Here is a 19,918-nt window from a genome sequence, read left to right on the forward strand (position 1 = left end):
CCGTTTTCAAGCTCACCTCTTTTTTCTTTCGGTTGTTCAAGTTTTGTTCGAATTCTTTGTTGGATTATTCAGCACAGCCATCGTGTTCTTTAGCACCCAAATTTCCGTTTGGTTCTTTGTTATGTTTTCTACCTGTTGAACTTCCCATTGAGCTCCTGATACCATTAAATTGTTACCTGTGTGTTCACTTTTTGCCCTCTGGGTATCTTTACAAGAAGCAGTTTTGAATTCTTTGTCAGGCAGTTCCTGGATCCCCATTTCGTTGGGGCCAGTTATTGGAGGGGCACCATATTCCTTTGCTGGAGTCACGTTTCTCTCATTCTTCATGATTGCCGTAGCCTCGGACAGGTGTCTGTTCATTGAAGGAGCTGTCACCTCATTCAGACTTCGTGAACTGCTGTTGGTGAGGGAAACTTTCGCCTGTGGGGGGAACATGCTGTGATACCAGACCACGAGGCACAGGGTGCCAACGTGGGAGGTATGTGTCAGCACTGAGTCTGGGAGGGAGTGATGTCCTTTTGGCTCAGGCTGCTGAGGTCCATGGCATCGATAACTGTGCGGTCCTCGGTTGAGCGCTGTGAGGGTGCGTAGGGGTTGCAAGGGCAGTTGGGGTCCTCAGTAGGTCCAGGGGCTGGGGATCAGCGTAGGCAACAGTCATGGCTGGGGCTGGTGCTGTTCGCGCACTTGGCCGCGGGGGCCAGCGGCAGGGGCCGACGGCAGACGCACGGGTAGTAGTTGGGGGGTAGGGCAGGCAGCAAGGACCAGGCTCAACTTTGGGCACGCTGGCTGCTGCGGGCTGTCGTGTGCTCTCTGCTGACTGCACTGTGTCCCGTGGGGCACGTGCATAGCAGCGGAGGTCAGTGACCGGCGTCTGGCAGGTGGTGTGCAAGAGGACGGCTGAGAGACTAGCCCTGAGTGTGTGCGTGGCAGTAGGGGGTCAGCCGGGGGGGGTCTAACCTGGTGTCTTGCTCTCATGCAGCTGCAGGGTCCGGGCTGGCAGCCGTTGCAGCCGAGGCGGGGGGTGGAGGAGACCAGGCACTCGGGAGGCTTGCGCCAGGGGATGTGAATACCCACAGAGGAAAAGCTGGTGAAATCTGCAGAGCTCTGTGCTGGCCGCTGGTGTCTCTCGTGGGGACAGTTGCCAGGTCTGTCTGCAGAGCAGGTGCCCGGGAACCGGGATGGCTTCTGCTGCGTGGCCGTATGGGTGGCCCCTGCTCTCTTCTTTGTTCCCACCTGTCTCTCAGTGTCCCAGCTCTGCCGCCTGGGTGGGGTGAAACCAAAGCAGGTTCTTTCACGTGGTGTCCTGAAAGGCCGGGGAAGCTCACCACTTAGCTCCTTCTTTCTTTCTCAGGCAGGGGGACTCTCTCTAGCTGGGGGGGCTCCCCCTTCACCCTGGGCAATGCCGGCTTCGGGGCTGGGGCGATGCGGGCAAAGCCAAGATATCTTCCTTTATTCTCGCATGTGGTTGTCCTCCGGTTATTTGTTACTGAGGTTCCTTACGTGGACCCCAGAACCCTCCCGGAGCTGTTGTTGTTTGCGGGCAATTGTCTACTGGTTGAGTTTTGTGCTGGGGGGTTGGAGGCTGGGGTCTCCCGTGCTTGTGGAACGTCTGACTCTCTGCCACTTTCTTACCTTTGCTGAGCCTCGGTGGTCTCCCTTGTGACACGTGAACAGTAATGGCACCTCCTTCCTCGACTTCTGTGTGAGATAAGAAGGCAATGCTTGGTTCAGAGTGAGCACCGAGCCCATCGCAGCAATTTTATGTCATGCAGATCGTGGTGGTGGTCATGCTCGGCAGGCTTCTGCACCATGGCCTCCTGCTGGCTGACTTGACCTTGATAAGATATATCGGTTTGGGGTTGCCTGGGTGGCTCAGTCGGTTGAGCTTTTGACTTCGGCTCAGGTCACGATCTCGCGGTCCGTGAGTTCGAGCCCCGTGTCGGGCTCTGTGCTGATGCCTCAGAGCCTGGAGCCCGCTTCGGATTCTGTGTCTCCCTCTCTCTCTGCCCCTCCCCTGCTCATACTCTGTCTCTCAAAAATAAACAAACATTAAAAAAATATATAAATAAATACAACGGGAATAAGCGAAGAACCTATACCTGAAGGCGATTTTAAATCTCTAAATATTAAATATTAACATGCCTCGATATGAAAAGTTAATTTTTGAGGGGCGCCTGGGTGGCTCAGTTGGTTAAACATCCGACTTCGGCTCAGGTCATGATCTCATAGTTTGTGGGTTCGAGCCCCGCGTCGAGCTCTGTGCTGACCGCTCGGAGCCTGGAGCCTGCTTCGGATTCTGTGTCCCCCTCTCTCTCTGCCCCTCCCCTGATCGTGCTCCATCTCTCTCTCAGAAATAAATAAACATTAAAAAAAATAAACCAGTTTGTCTATCAACCAGTAAAACTAGGAGTCATCCAGTGTGGAGAGCCACAGTCACATGCACTGAAGGCTGGTCCAAGCCTGACTCCTCCTGACTCTGTCCCTTCCTGGCCCGGTGACCTTCGTCGTCTCAGCACCTTGGTGAAAATACAGCGTCACGACGATAAATGGGAAAACGTATACAATGGGCCAAGTGCATGTGCCTGCTTAAGGAGCAGTAAGCTCTCTCCCCGTTACTCTTTCTTCTCGAAGGATCCTGTGATACGGACACAAACTTGGTGGCTTAAGTTCTCAGATTTATTTCCAACCCGGGATTAATTAAGCCACAATTTGTTAGAGCTGAAATCACAGACTTCTGAAATCAATGAGCTCAACTTCCTGACTTGCATTCAAAAATTATATGTTATGCAGAATACGTATTTGCAGTAAAACCTCAAACACCATGAAGCACACAGAATAAGATGTTCATCCTACTTTTCTTCCTGGAGATAATCCCCATTGATCGGTCCACATGTCACCTCCAACATACTTTTTATATGTTTCCATACGCATAATTATACATACACACAAACACATGCAGCTTTATTTACATGAAAAATGCATTTATCTGTAGAAATATGTGTATGTTTCCATGTTTCTATATAGCCTTGAAAATGTCTGCCATAGAAAAGGCCTTTTTATTTCAATATTTTAAATCTACCTCGTTCGATTTCACTACTGCAAAAAGTCACATGGTGGGGATCAGGATATGAAAAGGCAGCAATCATTCTATGCTGATGGCTGGCTCTCGTCTGTCTGCAGTGTTTATCACAAACAATACCATCGTGAGTATCATCCTATCTGCATGGTGTGTGCACATATGAGAGTATTTTTGTAGGACAGACCGAAGACGGGGAATACTAGATCAAAGTGTATGCAGTTTGTACATTGTCATAGCTCCTGCTAAATTGTCCAAGAGATAGACCCAATGTAAGTTCTCATGATAAGGCATGACCATGATTTTTGATTCGCATCTGCATTTATCCATTCTGTATTCCCTAAATTTGTTTTTTTATTGTTTTGAGACAGAGAGAGAGAGGAATAGAGAGAGAATCCCTAGCGGGATCCGCATTGCCGGTGTAGGGCCCAACATGGGGCTTGAACCCATAAACCATGAGATCATCACCTGGGCCGAAATCAAGAGTCAGATGCTTAACTGACTAAGCCACCCAGGTGCCCCATTTCATAAGTCTTTTTAATTTTTCCAGTCTGATGAAATCAAGATGATATTGTGATTTTTGTTTGCGTTTTCCTGAGTTACAATGGACTTGGGAAATTTTCATGTGCTTTGGCTAACTGATTTTTCTTTACGAATTGCCCTTTCAAATTATTAGCCTATTTTTTCTGCCTTTTAAAAAGTGATTTTCTAGGCTTTTTATTTTTATTGAACATTGATCTTTAGTTGGTTATACGTGCTACAAATACTTTCTCTTTTCCCCCTTTTAAAATGTTGCTTATGGTGCCTTTCTTTAGTTCTTATCTCATTTTACAGATGCATTAACATGCTCCGGAGTTAAGTCTCTTGAGGTTTTCATTTTGGGCTTCTAGGTTTTCTGATTTTTTCCAAGACAAATATTCTTTACCCCAAAGTTCTATAAATACATTCTATATATGTTTCTCAATATTTTCCCCATGCTTTTCATCTAGAACCGCAGACCATTTGAAATTCCGAAGACCGAAGACCGAAGACCATTGTTCTATATGGGTGAGTGTCGAATCTGGATTTTTTTTTTTTAAATAAGCAGTTATTTCATTTTACAAGTATAACTTACCCTGTAGTCTTTTTTGTCAGATTCCACTGCTCTGCATGTGACCTTTACTTTATCATCTTCTATTATAAGCTTCCGAAGCCTCAGAGAACTTACAGGGTTTTCCTAGAGCAAAGCTTCTCGACTGACAGCAATTTTGTTTCCACTTTTGGCAATGTCTGGAGACATTTTCGGTTGTCACTGCAAGGGGAGATACTACTGGCATCTAGTGGTAGAGGTCAGAGATGCCACTAAATAAACATGGCACGAGGCTGTCCCCCCCCACCCCTCACATACCGCACCCCTGCAAAGGATTTCCCCGTTCAAAATGTCATTGATGCCGAGGTTGTGAAATCTTGTCTTAGAGCCATTACGGCATATGACTACAGGTCTGAGAAAAAAAAAAATTCTACTTGGCAAAGGTACATGAACATGTTTTAAAATCAGTATTTACAATTGCTGGCTTTTCGTATCTGTTGACAAATCCTCCCAAAGTAGTGATGCGTAGGAGCTGGCTGTTTTCCAGGTGAGAATGATGTGACTTTTCACACTGTCATTCTTTTTTTCTTTACTTTTTTTTTTTAATGTTTTTTTTTGAAGGAGAGAGAGGTAGAGCGTGAGCCGGGGAGGGGCAGGGAGAGAGAGGGAGACACAGAATCCGAAGTAGGCTCTGGGCTCTGAGCTGTCAGCCCAGAGCCCGATGTGGGGCTCGAACCCACCAGCTGTGAGATCATGACCTGAGCCGAAGTCGGATACTTAAGCGGCTGAGCCACCCAGGCGCCCCTCACACTGACATCCTACAAGATGCTCCCTATCTTCACTCCACAACTGGAATATTTTATTCTCACCAACATTGTTCCTTTGAATGACAAACGCATGTACCAATTGTGTGCTCTTTTCAAAGCACTGGCTGTGAGCAGACCAGGTGGGGCGCAAGTTTTCAAAGCTGACTTTACCCCCTTATGAAAACCAGACGGAGGATCATCTGAGCGGTGATGCTGATGTGGGTTTCCACCCCGGACTGACGGAAGCAGCATGTCGAGGTTTGGGACCCGGGGATTTGTATTTTTATCAGGTGAACCGGATGGTTGTGAGGACGAGCTGGGTGTGGGGACCGCTGCATGCGACGCTCACAGACATCCTGCCCGCGGGAACAGAAGCTCCAGAATGGCTCTTTGCCCTGAAGGGAATTTAACCCCGAGGATAAAGTAGGACCGGGGCTTTTAGGGTTAAAGATTTCCCTGTATCCACCAGCATCAAGAGATGTAGTAAAAAGATGACTCATAATAACCACGATCTCTTTGAGGTTTCAAAATATCATAAGGGAAAACCAAGGGGGTTGAAAGAAACAAGTATGCAGGTTGTTCATTTTCTATGGCTGCTAATGATAGTTTGTGTGGGTTTAGTTTTCTTTCATCTCAAAATGGATTGAAACATTAATTAAGTATCACAAGTCTGCGTTGCGTCTAACAAACAAATATAGCTAAGCCTAGAGAATGAGATCACATGGATTTGGTCCGCACGATGCCAAGAAAGTGCCGTGAGTCATAATGCCACCCACGGAGGCATTTTGCAAAATATTCTGACAAACGGACCTTTTGACGTTTATCAAGATGTTTAGCGTCCGGGGCCACTCAATCCCAGAGATAAAAGAGGTCTGAGCAGAGCGGCGAAAGGCTTGAACTTCCAAAATTGCTTCAGCGAGAGCCAAATCATTTTCTCAAGCACACTGAGCAGTTAGAAAGCAACAACAGCCAACGGTTGTCTTCAAGTCCTTAGATGTTAGCATTCCCCATCCATCCTATCTATCATCAAGTTGGCTTCCTGCGGAGTGTGTCAAAGAAGGAAGAAAAATTCGAAGTGAACTGACAAAAATTGAATATATGCCTGCCAATTCATAAAGGAAGATACCTGTGGTGGAAGAATTATTTTAAAAAAAGATCCGAGAGCTAGCTAGACCCAGGTCCCTGGTGGAGAGCATTTTGGCAAAAGAAAGTGAAGGGTGGAAACCAGAGCATGTCTGAGGTCCCTGTTAATCCTAGGGACTTGGTGACATCTATACACAGTCAATCTGTCATCCAGGTGATATGAAATCTGGCTAAAGACGGGATGGTGGGCAAAAGAGGGCTATTTCTTCCCATGTACATCATCTACCGAGAAAATTAGGGCATCCGATAGCCCTGATCTGAGTACTGACTCACGACTCCCTCTGAAGCCACATCTAGAGTGTGTGGATACTGGAACAGGCGGTCTGGCACTTTGAGAATGACATCCGAAAAAAGGAGGGTCTTAGGATTTTCACGTCTGTAATAAATCAGCAGGCAACGGGCGCCTGGGTGGCTCAGTAGGTTGAGCGTCTGACTCTTGATGTTGGCTCAGGTCACGATCTCACGGTTTGTGGGTTCAAGTCCCAAACTGGGCTCCGTGCTGACAGTGCAGAGTCTGCTTGGGATTCTCTCTCTCCCTCTCTTTCTGCCTCTCCCTGCACCTCTGTCTCTCTCTCTCTCTCTCTCTCTCAAAACAAGTAACTAAACTTAAAAAGAAATTAAAAAGAAATCAGCAGACGAAGAAGTGTAAATGTTGAACTTAAAACTACCTAAGACTTGTGAGTACATCTACACAGGTAAATAAACCCGGTAGCAATCAGACGTGGGATTAAATCACTCAAGAAGGCAGATAAGTAATTCAGGAGCTATCTAAATCAGTGCCTTTGTCCCCAAACATCCTTTCTCCCCTAATTATGAGAAATTACTCTGTTTTTCATAAGGCCTGAAGTCCCAAAATAAACAAGAACTTGGTTAGCGGGGCACTCAAGTGAAGGGGACGGAGCACTGGAGTAGGAGTCAAGGTCTGGGGTCGCCGGGTCGCTAGTTGTGTGACCCTGGGGCATTCACTTCCTCCAGCTAGGCCCTGGAGTCTATAAAAATTAGGTTGAAACCAGATTGGCAGTTTTCAAACTGTTTGCTGAAGTCTGGTTTCCGTAGAAGGGCTGCAAGGAGTCCGCCAACATGAGCATTCAATTTTGTTTTCAAATGTAATTCTGCTCATTTATTTATTTATTCTTAGTTTTCATTTAAATTCATAACATACAGTGTTATGTTAGTTTCAGGTGTACAATATCGTGATTCAACACTTCCATACATCACCTGGTGCACATCACCTTAACCTCCACCATCTGTCTTACACACCCCACCTCCCACCTCCCCTCTGGTGACCATCAGTGTATTCTCTATGGTTGAGTCCATTTTTGGGGGGCACCTGGGTGGTTCAGTGGGTTAAGAGCCCAACTCTCGATTTCAGATCAGGTCATGATTTCAAGGTTTGAGAGTTCGAGCCCCACGGCGGGCTCCATGCCGACAGTGCGGAACCTGCTTGGGATTCTCTCTGCCCCTCCCCTGCTCTCTCTGTCCCTGTCAAAATGGATGAAAAAATAACATGTTTTAAAAGTCTTTTTTTTTGGATAATTTTACTCATTTAAATAACTCAGTTGATATACAACATACACATTTGTGATTACGTGTGATTCTGTGCCGACGGCTCAAACCTGGAGCCTGCTTGGGATTCTGGGTCTCCCTCTCTCTCTGCCCCTCCCATGCTCGCACTCTGTCTCTCTCCCAAAAATAAAATGAAACATTAAAAACATTTTTTAAATAAAGTGGTCACCTTTATGGGAATACAACATATCGAGGCTGACAAAGTCCTTGCAGATCAGCTCAGAAGAGGGAGACAGCGTGCCCACATGGTTAAGACCAGCTTCAGCGTGATAAGGGCTAAGGCAGGCAAGGCGCACAGGGAACCAAAGGTGACAGGTGGAGGGGAGAGGAAACAGGCTAGAGCCAGGTCCCTCCTGGCACACTGCAGGCCTTCAGGGGACACCCTAGCACCATCCCCTGTTGCCCTATAAAGGGACTAAATAGGAAATGTCCCTGCGTCCAAAAGTTGCTTCTCCTCCCTCTTTATTCTTGCTTGGGGATTCTCTCCATTTCCAGGATGTAGCAGCCTACCTGGCCTTGTCATTAATGTTGACATCTCTCCATTCTAGAAGATTCTCCCCAAGGGTTCCTGCCTTGAGATGTTTATTTGGTTGTCTGTTATAAGCCTAGTCTATCTTTCCAACAGGGAATACGCAGACTCCTTAATCACATCAATAAACACCAAATAGATCAAAACGAACAACAACAAAACCCAGAAACTCCAGAAGCTTTATAAATAAGTTCTTAAATGTCCTTAAAAATAAAGACAAAATAATTTTTATTCCTGCTTTTTCAAACCTGTAATATACCCAGCGAAGGATGGAAAAATTGGGGATCATGAAAGGCTCGAGGTATCCCCGAGTTGCTTCAAAATTTTCTCCCAGGGCCATTAAGGGGTAAGCACGGGGATGTGCACGTTCAGCTGTGGAGCCTGGAAATCCCAACTGAACGCTCAAGCCACAGGCTCACCTAGTGTGGACTCCCACCTATCAGAGACACGGAGAATGGTGGAATGTGATAGACCTGGGTTCAAATCCCGGCTCTGCTCCCGCCAACTACGGGCCCTTGGATGATCTTCTGATTTTCCCTTTTCTTACCTATAAATGAATAAGGACACCTTCCTTGCAAGATTGCTGTAAAGCCTAGGAAACACCATCATGGGCAAAGGGCACAGCATGGTGCCTGGCATCTAGAAGCCACTTAATATGTCGTTGGTATTTATTGTTGCCATTCTTCTAGGATGAATACCATTTGTAGGCTTGAGGCGGAGAAGACTGAAAATAAATCTGACTACTGGGAAATGTGCTATTTCACGTTTCAGTTAAAGTATCTGAGGAGTTGGAAGCCGGCGATCCTGACAACAGACCGCGCTCTTTTAAGCGGCTCCCGTTTGCAAGGTCGGGTTTAGGCGGGCCCGCCCGGCCCCGGCTCTGAGGCTCTGCTCACCACCGGCTTGGCCGCGACAACGCTTGGCAAGGAGGAAATCTGGGAGTTTTCCGTCTAACAACCTGTACAGGCAGCTGAAGCAGAAATTCACTTTAAGGCTATACGATCTGATCTGATTGCGTTGATTAAATCAACTGGGTGCCTCCCACAGGACTTTTCTAATAAAGGCGAAGATTTTGAAAAGAACTTCCCCATTTGCCGCAGTGAGAACTGTCCATGCGCCATATCTTTCTGTGATGGGAAAACACGACACGAGACGCGTCTATAAGCTCATCTAGATATTCTAGGGAAAAATAGTCTCCCTTGTTTTTTTTTTCTTTAAGGAATTGCTCCATTTCTAGAACATCTCTTTCTGTCCTTTTTCTTTCTCCAGTAAGAAAGTCAAGGGGAAGGTAAGCATGGTCTCTTATTCAACACGCATAACATGAAGTGAAAAGGTTCTCCTCATTCTTTCCCCCCAGATAGTCACCACTTATTACCCTCTCTTTTACTCATTCAATATTGCAATTAATTCCAAAACTAAATATTCTTAGTTTGGAAATTTATTTCTAGGAGCCATCCCAGGCGAGCAAAAACGGCATAAGTATCGTGTGAGGGAAATGGTTACATAAATTCTAGTTCATCCTGAGAACAATACTCTCCAGTCATTACATATACATTATAGCAGCGTATTAACGTGTCCATAATAAGTTTCAAAGGGGAGGATGAAGGCTACTAAATAATCTTTACTGAATATTTTTAAGTGATAAACAGACACGAATAGAAAGAAGACCAGAAAGAAATCTATCAAAATATTAACCAAGTAGTTTTTCTCTGGGTGGTGAGAATTTTGGTTATTTATTATTTTCTTTGTTAGTGTCTCTGTTCTCTAAGATACCTAGGATGAGTATATTTTACTTTTGCGGTTGAACACAAACAAAATAAACCTTTTTCTTTTAATTTAAGAGACGATTCCCAAACCTACTTGAAACCAGAGAAAGGCAGGGCAATTTAGGAACAGAAAGAATCATAGGATGACCTACCTCAGGGCAGGATGCATTTGCTGAAGGAGGGCTAATTCAGGAATGCTGTCGCCTCAGCTCAGATACTGAAGGAGGGGAGGAAGCAGGGCACTGACCACATGCGCCTCCCCTATAATCAGCCATCATCTCGGCGACCAGCTTCGCTGCCTCAGGCGTAAATTCTTCCGCAGTTGCTTTAATCTAAGGCTACCCTTCTCCCTGATGACCCAGTGGAGGTCCCTGTTTCCCCAAAGGTAGGCCATCCTCCGCTGGGACTATGGATGATTTTAGCTGCTGCACAGGCTACTAAATAAATAATGGTGTTAAGTCGTGTTGAACCACAGGATGGGAGAGTCCGTCTCTATGTTAGTTTCCTATCGCCACTGTAACCGAGAACCACAAATTTCGTGGTTTAAAATTACGTAAGTTTAGGGGCACCTGGGTGGCTCGGTGGGTTAAGCGTCCGACTCTGGCCCAGTTCATGATCTCACAGTTCGTGGGTTCGAGGCCCACGTCTGGCTCTGTGCCAGAGCTCGGAGCCTGGAGCCTGCTTCGGATTCTGTGTCTCCCTCTCCCTCTCTGTGCCCTCCCCTGCTTGTGCTCTGTCTCTCTCTCTCAAAAACAAATGACCATTAAAAAAGGAAATAAAATTACATAAGTTGATTCTCTTGCAGTTCTGAGGGTCAGAAAGCTAAAGCTAGGATCAAGGTGTTGATCGCTGCACTCTTTCTGAAGACTTCAGGGGACAATCTGCTTCCCTTGCATTTCCTGACTCTGAGAACCTCGCACCGCTTCTGGTCGTTCCAAGGTACTCTGTCTGACTTTGACCTTCTTGCTGCTGCCTTTTCTTCTCTCCTTCTTCCTCTCCTTCCCCTCCTCCTCCTCCTTCTTTTTGAGAGAGAGAGAGAGAGTGGAGAGAGGGGCAGAGAGAGGGAGAGAGAGAATCCCAAGCGGGCTTCATGCTCAGCTGGGAGCCCAATGTGGGGCTCAATCCCACCACCGTGGGATCAGGACCTGAGCTGAAATCAAGAGTGAGAGGCTTAACTGACTGACCCATCCAGGCGCCCCACTTGCTTCCTTCTTATAGGAACCTTTGTGATTACATCGGGCCCACCCAGGTAACCCAGTGTCCTAACATAATGACATGGACCAAGTCTCTTCTGCCTTAGAAGGTAACAAACACATTCACAGGTTTCTGGGATTAGGCCAAGGACATGTTTGGGGACCATGATTCATCCTACTACGGTCTCCCTAGTGAATTTCTTTCCACTTTCTGGGCATCTGGCTGCCTCGGTTGGTAGAGCACATCACTCTTGCTCTCAAGATTATAAATTCAAGCCCCACACTGGGTGTAGAAATTACTTAAAAATAAAAATCTTCAGGGAGCGCCTGGGTGACTCAGTCAGTTAAGTGGCCGGCTCTTGGTTTCGGCTCAGGTCATGATCTCACGGTTCGTGAGTTCGAGCCCTGCATCAGGCTCCACACGGGGAGTAACGCTCTGTCTCCCTCTCCCTTCCCTCCCTTCTCCCACTCAAAATAAATAAATAAACTTTAAAAAAAAAAGGTAAGAATATTAAATTTTTTTTTTCAAATAAAAGAAATAAAAATCTTTAAAAAACAAAACAAAACAATTTACTTTCTGCTTCATTCACGGTGTGTTCTCTACATGGACAGAGGGTGGGCCAGGAAATCGGGAGAGACATCTTCTTTCATTCAGGGAGAATACAAATTAGCAATGGGAACATCGAACAAATATGGAACGCTTCATGAATTTGTAAGTCACCCTTGTGCAGAAGTGACGCGAATCTTCTCTGATTCCAACTTTAGTTTATGGGCTGTTCACGCGAGCACTTAAAAGTGCTTACTTTGATGAAGCTTATGAAGACCCATCGAATCCCAAATAAGTTAGCTTTCTCAGCCCAGTGGACTGAGGTTTGGTTAGGAAAGCCATCTGCACAGATTAAAATGACAAAGAAAAACCAAAGCAAACCAACCAAAAACGAACCAACGGACCCAGCCACGGGCCCACGAATACAGAGAACAAGCTGACAGTTTGCCGTGGGGAGGGGGGTGGAAAGTTGGGAAAATGGGTGACGGGGAGCAGGAGACACAGGCTTCCAGGAGTAGGATGAATGAGTCACGAGAACAAAAGACGCGGCACAGGGAATCGGGTCAACAGTATTGCGATAGCGTCGCGAGGAGACAGATGGGGGCTATGCTTGTGAGCACGGGTTGTCTAGGGTTGTCTAGACCCTTGTCTAAGGGTTGTCCCACCATTGTGTTGTGCAGCTGACACGAATGGATCGCTGTGCCACCTATGCTTGAATAAAACACTTCTTTTGAAATGGCAAAGGTGCAAGTTGCTGAAAAAAAAAAAAAAAACCACCGGTGTTTGTATTTTATTTATGCTTCGCACAGATTTTTAATGACTGCTAGGTAGTATTGCCATTCTTCTTTTCATTTGGCTTGGCTCTGTGGGAGACGGGATGATGCTGATGGAGATTTTGAGGAGACCGAAGTCCCCTCGCACCCCGACGCTGGCTGGGGGAGTGTTTCGTAACCGTCAAGGTGTGAACACCAGCGATCTGTTTTCACTACACCCCCAGAGCATTCCTGACATCCCATCCAAACTCTAAAATGCAATGAGAACCACATCAATGTTTTGCGATCTCTAAATATCAGATTAAGACAGGCGTGAAGGACTCTGCAGTCAAGTCAATGGAAACGCAGAGAAACTGACACTTCTCCTTAGGGCAACGTATACAGCAGGTGTCAGCATGGAATCCTGCTTTGGGTAGGACTAGCAATTAATTCAAATTAGTGACTCCAACTTGAGCGTTTTCTTCCTTCAAGTCACCTTGCTAAGCCCTGACAAGTTAAAAGGTAAAAGCCCGGGGCGCCTGGGTGGCTTGGTCTGTTGGGCGTCCAACGTCGGCTCAGGTCATGATCTCGCGGTCCGTGAGTTCGAGCCCCGCGTCGGGCTCTGGGCTGATGGCTCAGAGCCTGGAGCCTGTTTCAGATTCTGTGTCTCCCTCTCTCTCTGCTCCTCCCCCGTTCATGCTCTGTCTCTCTCTGTCTCAAAAATAAATAAACGTTGAAAAAAAAAAAAAAAAACAGGTAAAAGCCTGAACTTGGAAACAACCCAGACGTCCTTCGGTGGGTAAATGGTTAAATAAACTGGTGGGCCCATATCATGGGTGCTACTTGGCAACAAAAGGGAACAAATTTCATACATGTTAACAGTTAACAGTATGGATGGATCTCAAGTGAGTGAAATAAGCCAGGACTAAAAGGTCACGTACTGCAGATTCCATTCACACAAAGTCACAGAGATGAAGGAACTGATTCCTGGTCGTCACTGGTTAGGTTCAAGGAAGGTTGGGGAGCACTAACAGTGGTATTTATGTATACAGGGAAAGTATGAAGGAAATTTCCGTGACGATGGACAGTTTTAGATGCTGATTGTAGTGCTGGTTACACAATCTACACAGGTGATAACATTTCATTGCGTGCAATGCACGCACGCACGCACACGCACACAGGAGTGCATGGAAACCTTGTGAGATCTGAATAAGCTCTGTGGACTGTACCAAGGTCAATTTCATGGTCTTGAGAGTGCAGTAGAGTTATGTAAGATACTACCTTTGGGGGAAGCTGACTGAAGAGTACGTGGGAACTTTCTGTACTGTTTTTGCAATTTCACATCAGTCTATATTATTGCAAAATAAAGATTTTAGAAGATTAAAAGGTTAGAAAGGCACAGAATCTATTCTCAAGCCACTTAAAGTGCATTAGGGAGATAGACTAAAGAGATAACTCAGAAGCATAATAAAAAGTGATTTGGGGCACCTGGGTGGCTCCGTCGGTTAAGCGTCCGACTTTGGCTCAGTTCATGATCTCATGGTTTGTGAGCTGGAGCCCCACCTTGGGCTCTCTGCTGTCAGTGCAGAGCCACTTCAGATCCTCTGCCCCCCCCCCCTCAAATAAATAAAATTAAAAGATATTTTAAAAAGTGATTTGGAAGAAGTATTAATTTGGGGGCCTGAGGTTCAGGGAAATCTTGTCAAAAATGGTGGTGTTTGGGCCAGACCCTGAAAGGAGTGGGTGAGTTTCACAGGAGGAGAATGGGGAAGTGGTCAGAGCTGAATAAGGCCTGGGTGGTCAGATAACTTCCTTGCTCTTGGATTAATGAGTCTCAGAAAGCCATTATTTTAGTCTGGTTTCACCTCTCCGAAACTAATTGTACTTCCTGAAAGAAATTCACCAAAGGCTTTACATTTGACATGGATTCGTATTAGAAATTAATGTTATTATTTACCTTGTTCTACACAAAACATTAATGCGATATTTAGGCTTGAGAAACTGTGGCACCCTAGTGAGCCTGTTAGGGGGTTATGAGTTTCTTCCTTTGTGTAAATGTAAGGGTAAGACAAAGAAAAGGAGAAACATTGTCAGATTTTCGATAACTTTACATTACAAGGTCTATACTCTACTGGATTGCTAGATTCTGCACTTACTTGGAAGTGATCCTGGTATTTCAGACAAAGGAATGACATATGTGTTATGATTGACCTGATTGGCAATCTCCCACTGATCTGAATTTTTCATCCAGCTTTATGGAGATATAACTGACATATAACATTGTGTAAGTTTAAGATATATAACGTGATGATTTGATACACTTGTATATTGTGAAATGCTTACCGCAAATAAGGTTGGTTAATACATCCTTAATCTCACATAATGACTATTTTGTTGTTACGGTGAGAACATTAAAGCTCTCACAACAACTTTTAAGTACACAATACAGTATCGTGACCTATGGTCACCATGCTGTCATAATCCCCAGAACCTACTCATCTTAGTTACAAGTGCGTACCCTTTGACGACATCTCCTGCCCCCCACCTCAATCCCCTCCCCAGAAACCACCACTCTACTCTGTTTCTATGAGCTTGATGTTCGTAGGTCCCACAAATAATTGGGATCATGAAATATTTGTCTTTCTCTGTGTGACTTATTTCACTTAGCATGATGCTCTCAAGGTCCATCCATGTTGTTGCAAATGGCAGGATTTCCTTCTTTCTTTATGGCTGAATATTACTCCGGTGTGTGTGTGTGTGTGTGTGTGTGTGCGCGCGCACCACATTTTGTTAATCCCTTCATCTGTGAATGGACACTTGGGTTGTTTGTGTCTCGGCTCCTGTGAATAATGAGACCACAAACACGCAGGTGAATATCTTTTTTAGAGAGTAATTTCCATTCCCTTGAATATAGACTCCAAAGTAGGTTTGCTGGATCATATGGTAGTTCTATCTTTTCATCTCAATTTGGTGGCTAGGGTTCGCAAAAAACACAGCAATCCACCCCCCGCCAAAACAAACAAACAAACAAACAAACAAACAAGAAACCCAAAACATTTTCTCCTCTTCTGCCTTAATTTTTCAAGTTTTTTTGGTCTAGGGCAATACAAACGTGGTTTTCTCCATGGGGTCCCATTGTCATTTATATACCACTTCGGGGGCACCTGGGTGGCTCAGTCGGTTAAGCATGTGACTTCGGCTCAGGTCGTGATCTCAAGGTTCATGAGTTTGAGCCCCACATGGGGCTCTGTGTTGATGGCTCAGAGCCTGGAGCCTGCTTCGGGTTCTGTCCCTGTCTCTCTCTGCCCCTTCCTCCCCCCTACTCTCTCTCTCTCAAAAGAATAATAAGCATTAAAATTTTTTATATATGATTTGAACATATTTATACAGATATGTGCTGTCAGACTCCCTGGATTAAAATCATGACTCTTTCACTTATGCAATCTGAGGAAAATTTGGCTTTTATGGCTCTGTGCCTCAATTTTCTCACCTATAAAACAATTATGACCATGGTACTCTCCCACAAGCTTATAAGTTTTAAATGAGATAGTTGATGTAAAACTCTTAGCAAAAAATAAACTGTTACTCAGAACTACAATAGTCAATATATTTGCTACCATATGCAGTGCTAAGTTATAAAAAGTATTTATATAAAAATATTAAAAGCGTGAGGCATACTTCTGTACTTTTTAGCTTGTCGATTTAAAGCCGAAAAGCTTAGGGTTTTTAAAAAATACGTTTTAGGCAACCTGCGGAATGGGAAAAGATATTTGCAAATGACATATTAAACAAAGGGCTAGTATCCAAAATCTATAAAGAACTCACCAAACTCCACACCCGAAAAACAAATAATCCAGTGAAGAAATGGTCAGCAAACATGAATAGACACTTCTCTAAAGAAGACATCTGGATGGCCAACAGGCACATGAAAAGATGCTCAACGTCGCTCCTCATTAGGAAAATACAAATCAAAAACACACTGAGATACCACCTCATGCTGGTTGGAGTGGCTAAAATAAACAAATCAGGAGACTATAGATGCTGGAGAGGATGTGGAGAAACGAGAACCCTCTTATACTGTTGGTGGGAATGCAAATTGGTGCAGCCACTCTGGAAAACAGTATGGAGGTTCCTCAAAAAATTAAAAATAGATCTACCCTATGACCCAGCAATAGCACTGCTAGGAATTTACCCAAGGGATACAGCAGTGCTGATGCATAGGGGCACATGGACCCCTATGTTTATAACAGCACTTTCAACAATAGCCAAATTATGGAAAGAGCTTAAATGTCCATCAACTGATGAATGGATAAAGAAATTGTGGTTTATATACACAATGGAATACTACGTGGCAATGAGAAAGAATGAAATATGGCCCTTTGTAGCAACGTGGATGGAACTGGAGAGTGTGATGCTAAGTGAAATAAGCCATACAGAGAAAGACAGATACCATATGGTTTCACTCTTATGTGGAGCCTGAGAAATTTAACAGAAGACCAGGGGGGAGGGGAAGGAAAAAAAATGGTTAGAGAGGGAGGAAGGCAAACCATATGAGACACTTAAAGGCTGAAAACAAACTGAGAGTTGATGGGGGGTTGAAAGGAGGGGAGGGTGGGTGACGGGCATTAAGGAGGGCACCTGTTGGGATGAGCACTGGCTGTTGTATGGAAGCCAATGTGACAATAAATTTCACATTAAAAAAAATACTAAAAAAGTAAAAAAACCTTTTTATTGAAATATAACACACATAACAGAAAATGTGCACACATTGCGAATATAGAGCTAGATAATTTTGATTGCGGTGAGAGCACTTAACACAAGATATACCCTCTTAGCAGATTTTCAGTTGTAACGATTATATCATTACAACAAAAAATTAAAAAGAATAAGTCACTCATCAAGTTTCTACCCTGACATTGTATTGCCTCAGTTTTATGTTTAATAAATATATATATATTTATATATATATTTATTAATATGTGTATACACTTAACATCATAGAATTGTACCATTTTTACTTTGCTTCTCTTCACATAGCATTATACGGTAGATATTTTCCCCACTACTGCATGGCTTTCGTGGTGATCACTGTCCCCCATCGAGACATATACATCAGATTGATGAATGTTAGTTTGGGGGCAGAATGGCTCCAGATTATCCAGGAATCACCGCTTTGGAGAACACCGTACCCAAGCGCAGCCTGCATCAGGAGACTTGGTCAGATGTATGGATTTGCCCGGAATCTTTTGTTGGTCCCTTCTAACCCATTCTTTATGCAGAAGCTCAAGTGATCTTTTCAGAATACAGGGACTGAGTGTCCTTCAGGTAGAACCTTTAGGTGGCTTGCCATGGCTCTTAGGATGAAAGTCTTTAACATTTAGACGCTACCTCGCCTAGCCTCTGTTTCCATCCCCAGTTCAATCTCTGACTGTGCTTCCGTTTGTCAGTTGTTTATGAACTATTAAAACACTAAAAAAAAAAAACCCCAAAAAACCAAGCCCCAATCCTGTAAAGGGGGCACTGCTTGCTGAACAACGCAGCCTCCCTCTGATTATAAAAGGGAACTGATTGGTAGAGGCATACAACTCGTTTATGTTGCAGCGAGGGTGGTTTTATCCATGTATTCTATTATGGGTCCAAGGACTCACTTAACCTGTAGCCGTGGGTGGGATTACAGGAAGAGGTTGCCCCAGAGAACTTCCTGGATCTCTGATGCAATAGAGGCGTAGGAATGTCTAGCACAAGCCCAGCAAAGGCAAGACACTTTGACGGAGAAATTGCAAGTCTGTCTCCCAAATCCCTACCCTTTCCATCGCCCTGAAAACCCACGTGACTAAAAAGATAAGAGAAATGTCCAGACTTTAGAGGAATCTCAACTGGGCTTTGAAGGTTCAGACCTTGCCATACGCTAAAAGCTGTCATTGAATTTGACTGAAATATCAAGTAGGGTAACAACTTTCTTTACTTTTTGCCCAGTCTGTCTCATTGTGCACAAAGACGGGCAGATGGCCCCATGCATAGGTGCCTCTCCACATAAATAAAAGACTAAAGCAATCAGCTTGGAAAAGAAAATCCACTATCCTCTCTCCGAACTTTCATAGTCTGTCTGCTTTGAGACACTGTGTTTGGAACAGTTGTTGAACATAGTAGCTTTTCTGCCGCTCAAGTCATTCTTACTGCTACGCCAAGACACTTTTTACCACGAGGCGTGTATTTAATAGCTAATTTTGTTCCTCAACAATTTTATACTCTAACAAATTATGTCTGGGCACGAGCTCTGTGCGAGCTGAGAATATATTAAGACATAATAGCCGTGGTCCGGGAGCTTCTCTACTGGAGGAAGAGGGATAGGAGGAATATGAGAAATGATGGCATTGGGGGATTTCTTGGAAAATCAGAGTGCAAAATTATTGAGAGTTTAATCTAGGAGTAATACATGTCTAACGATTCCAAGCGTGAATGAAGGGAGTTCTCTTTCTGGTGGTGTTACATCGATAAAGACATATTTACGACCTTCAGATAGAAACCCAAAACAGGTTGCAACATACACTGAAGCCGAAGGTTCTTCCTTGTTGACTACACATGGCCAAGGCCGGAGGGTGACTGTCATAAAGGACTACCAGGCATTTGCCTGGCATTCTCTAGAGTAATGATCACTTCTCTGTCATTTGGGGAAGGACACAGCAGGAACATTCCATTCTTCAACTCCTACAGGACACATGGCCTCGTGGACATGTGGCCTGATTTAAAAAGAGCAGCAAACTCTGTTTGACCCCTTCTGCTAGGACACCTAATGATTAATGTTACACAAAAGTTGTTATTGTCGTTGGTCACTAGTATGGTTTGAACATCAACAGACATGTTATTAGTGTGTTTATCAATCTGCTCAGTTTCTAAGATGGTTGTGTGTTTCCGACGGAAGACTGCCGGGCGGCGGGGTTTGTCCACCACTCGGCAGGGAGCACCTGGGGGGTGTCCAATTGGTTGAGTGTCCAATTCTTGACTTGGGCTCGAGTCATGATTCCAGGTTGTGGGATTGAGCCCCAAAGCGGGCTCCAAGCTGAACATCGAGCCTGCTTGGGATTCTCTCTCTCTGCCCCTTCCCAGCTTGCATCCTTACTCTCTCTCTCTTAAATAAATAAATAAGTAAATAAAACCATTTAGATCACTCAGCAAAGTTAAAAATATTTTCATACAACATTAAAATTCTACGTGGTCTTTGAACGAGCAACTATGGTTCAAAGACATTTCCTGTAGGTATAAAGGGGTATTTGTATCAACACTCGAAATGATTTCTGTACAATATTTTTTGGAGCAATGTGGGTAATTGCAAAAGATCCTACTCCGTCTTCATGTCTGTTGGTAATGGATTTTCAAGTTGTCTGTAATAACGTGCCAACATATATTAAGCGATCAAAGCAAAATGGGGAAGCATGTGGTACATTTAGGTGAAAAAAACAAATGAGTATCT

The 19,918-nt window shown here is 44.6% G+C and overlaps 1 non-coding gene across 1 annotated transcript; it reads right to left on the reverse strand.

Annotated features, from left to right (window-relative positions):
• Positions 1-11,834: 11,834 nt before the first annotated feature.
• LOC115527844 lies at positions 11,835-11,937 on the reverse strand. Its single transcript, XR_003973076.1, has one exon. It is a non-coding gene; the product is annotated as a U6 spliceosomal RNA (small nuclear RNA).
• Between the last annotated feature and the right edge of the window lie 7,981 nt (positions 11,938-19,918).

The sequence above is a fragment of the Lynx canadensis genome, chromosome D2, assembly GCF_007474595.2.
Source record: "Lynx canadensis isolate LIC74 chromosome D2, mLynCan4.pri.v2, whole genome shotgun sequence".
Lineage (NCBI taxonomy): Eukaryota > Metazoa > Chordata > Mammalia > Carnivora > Felidae > Lynx > Lynx canadensis.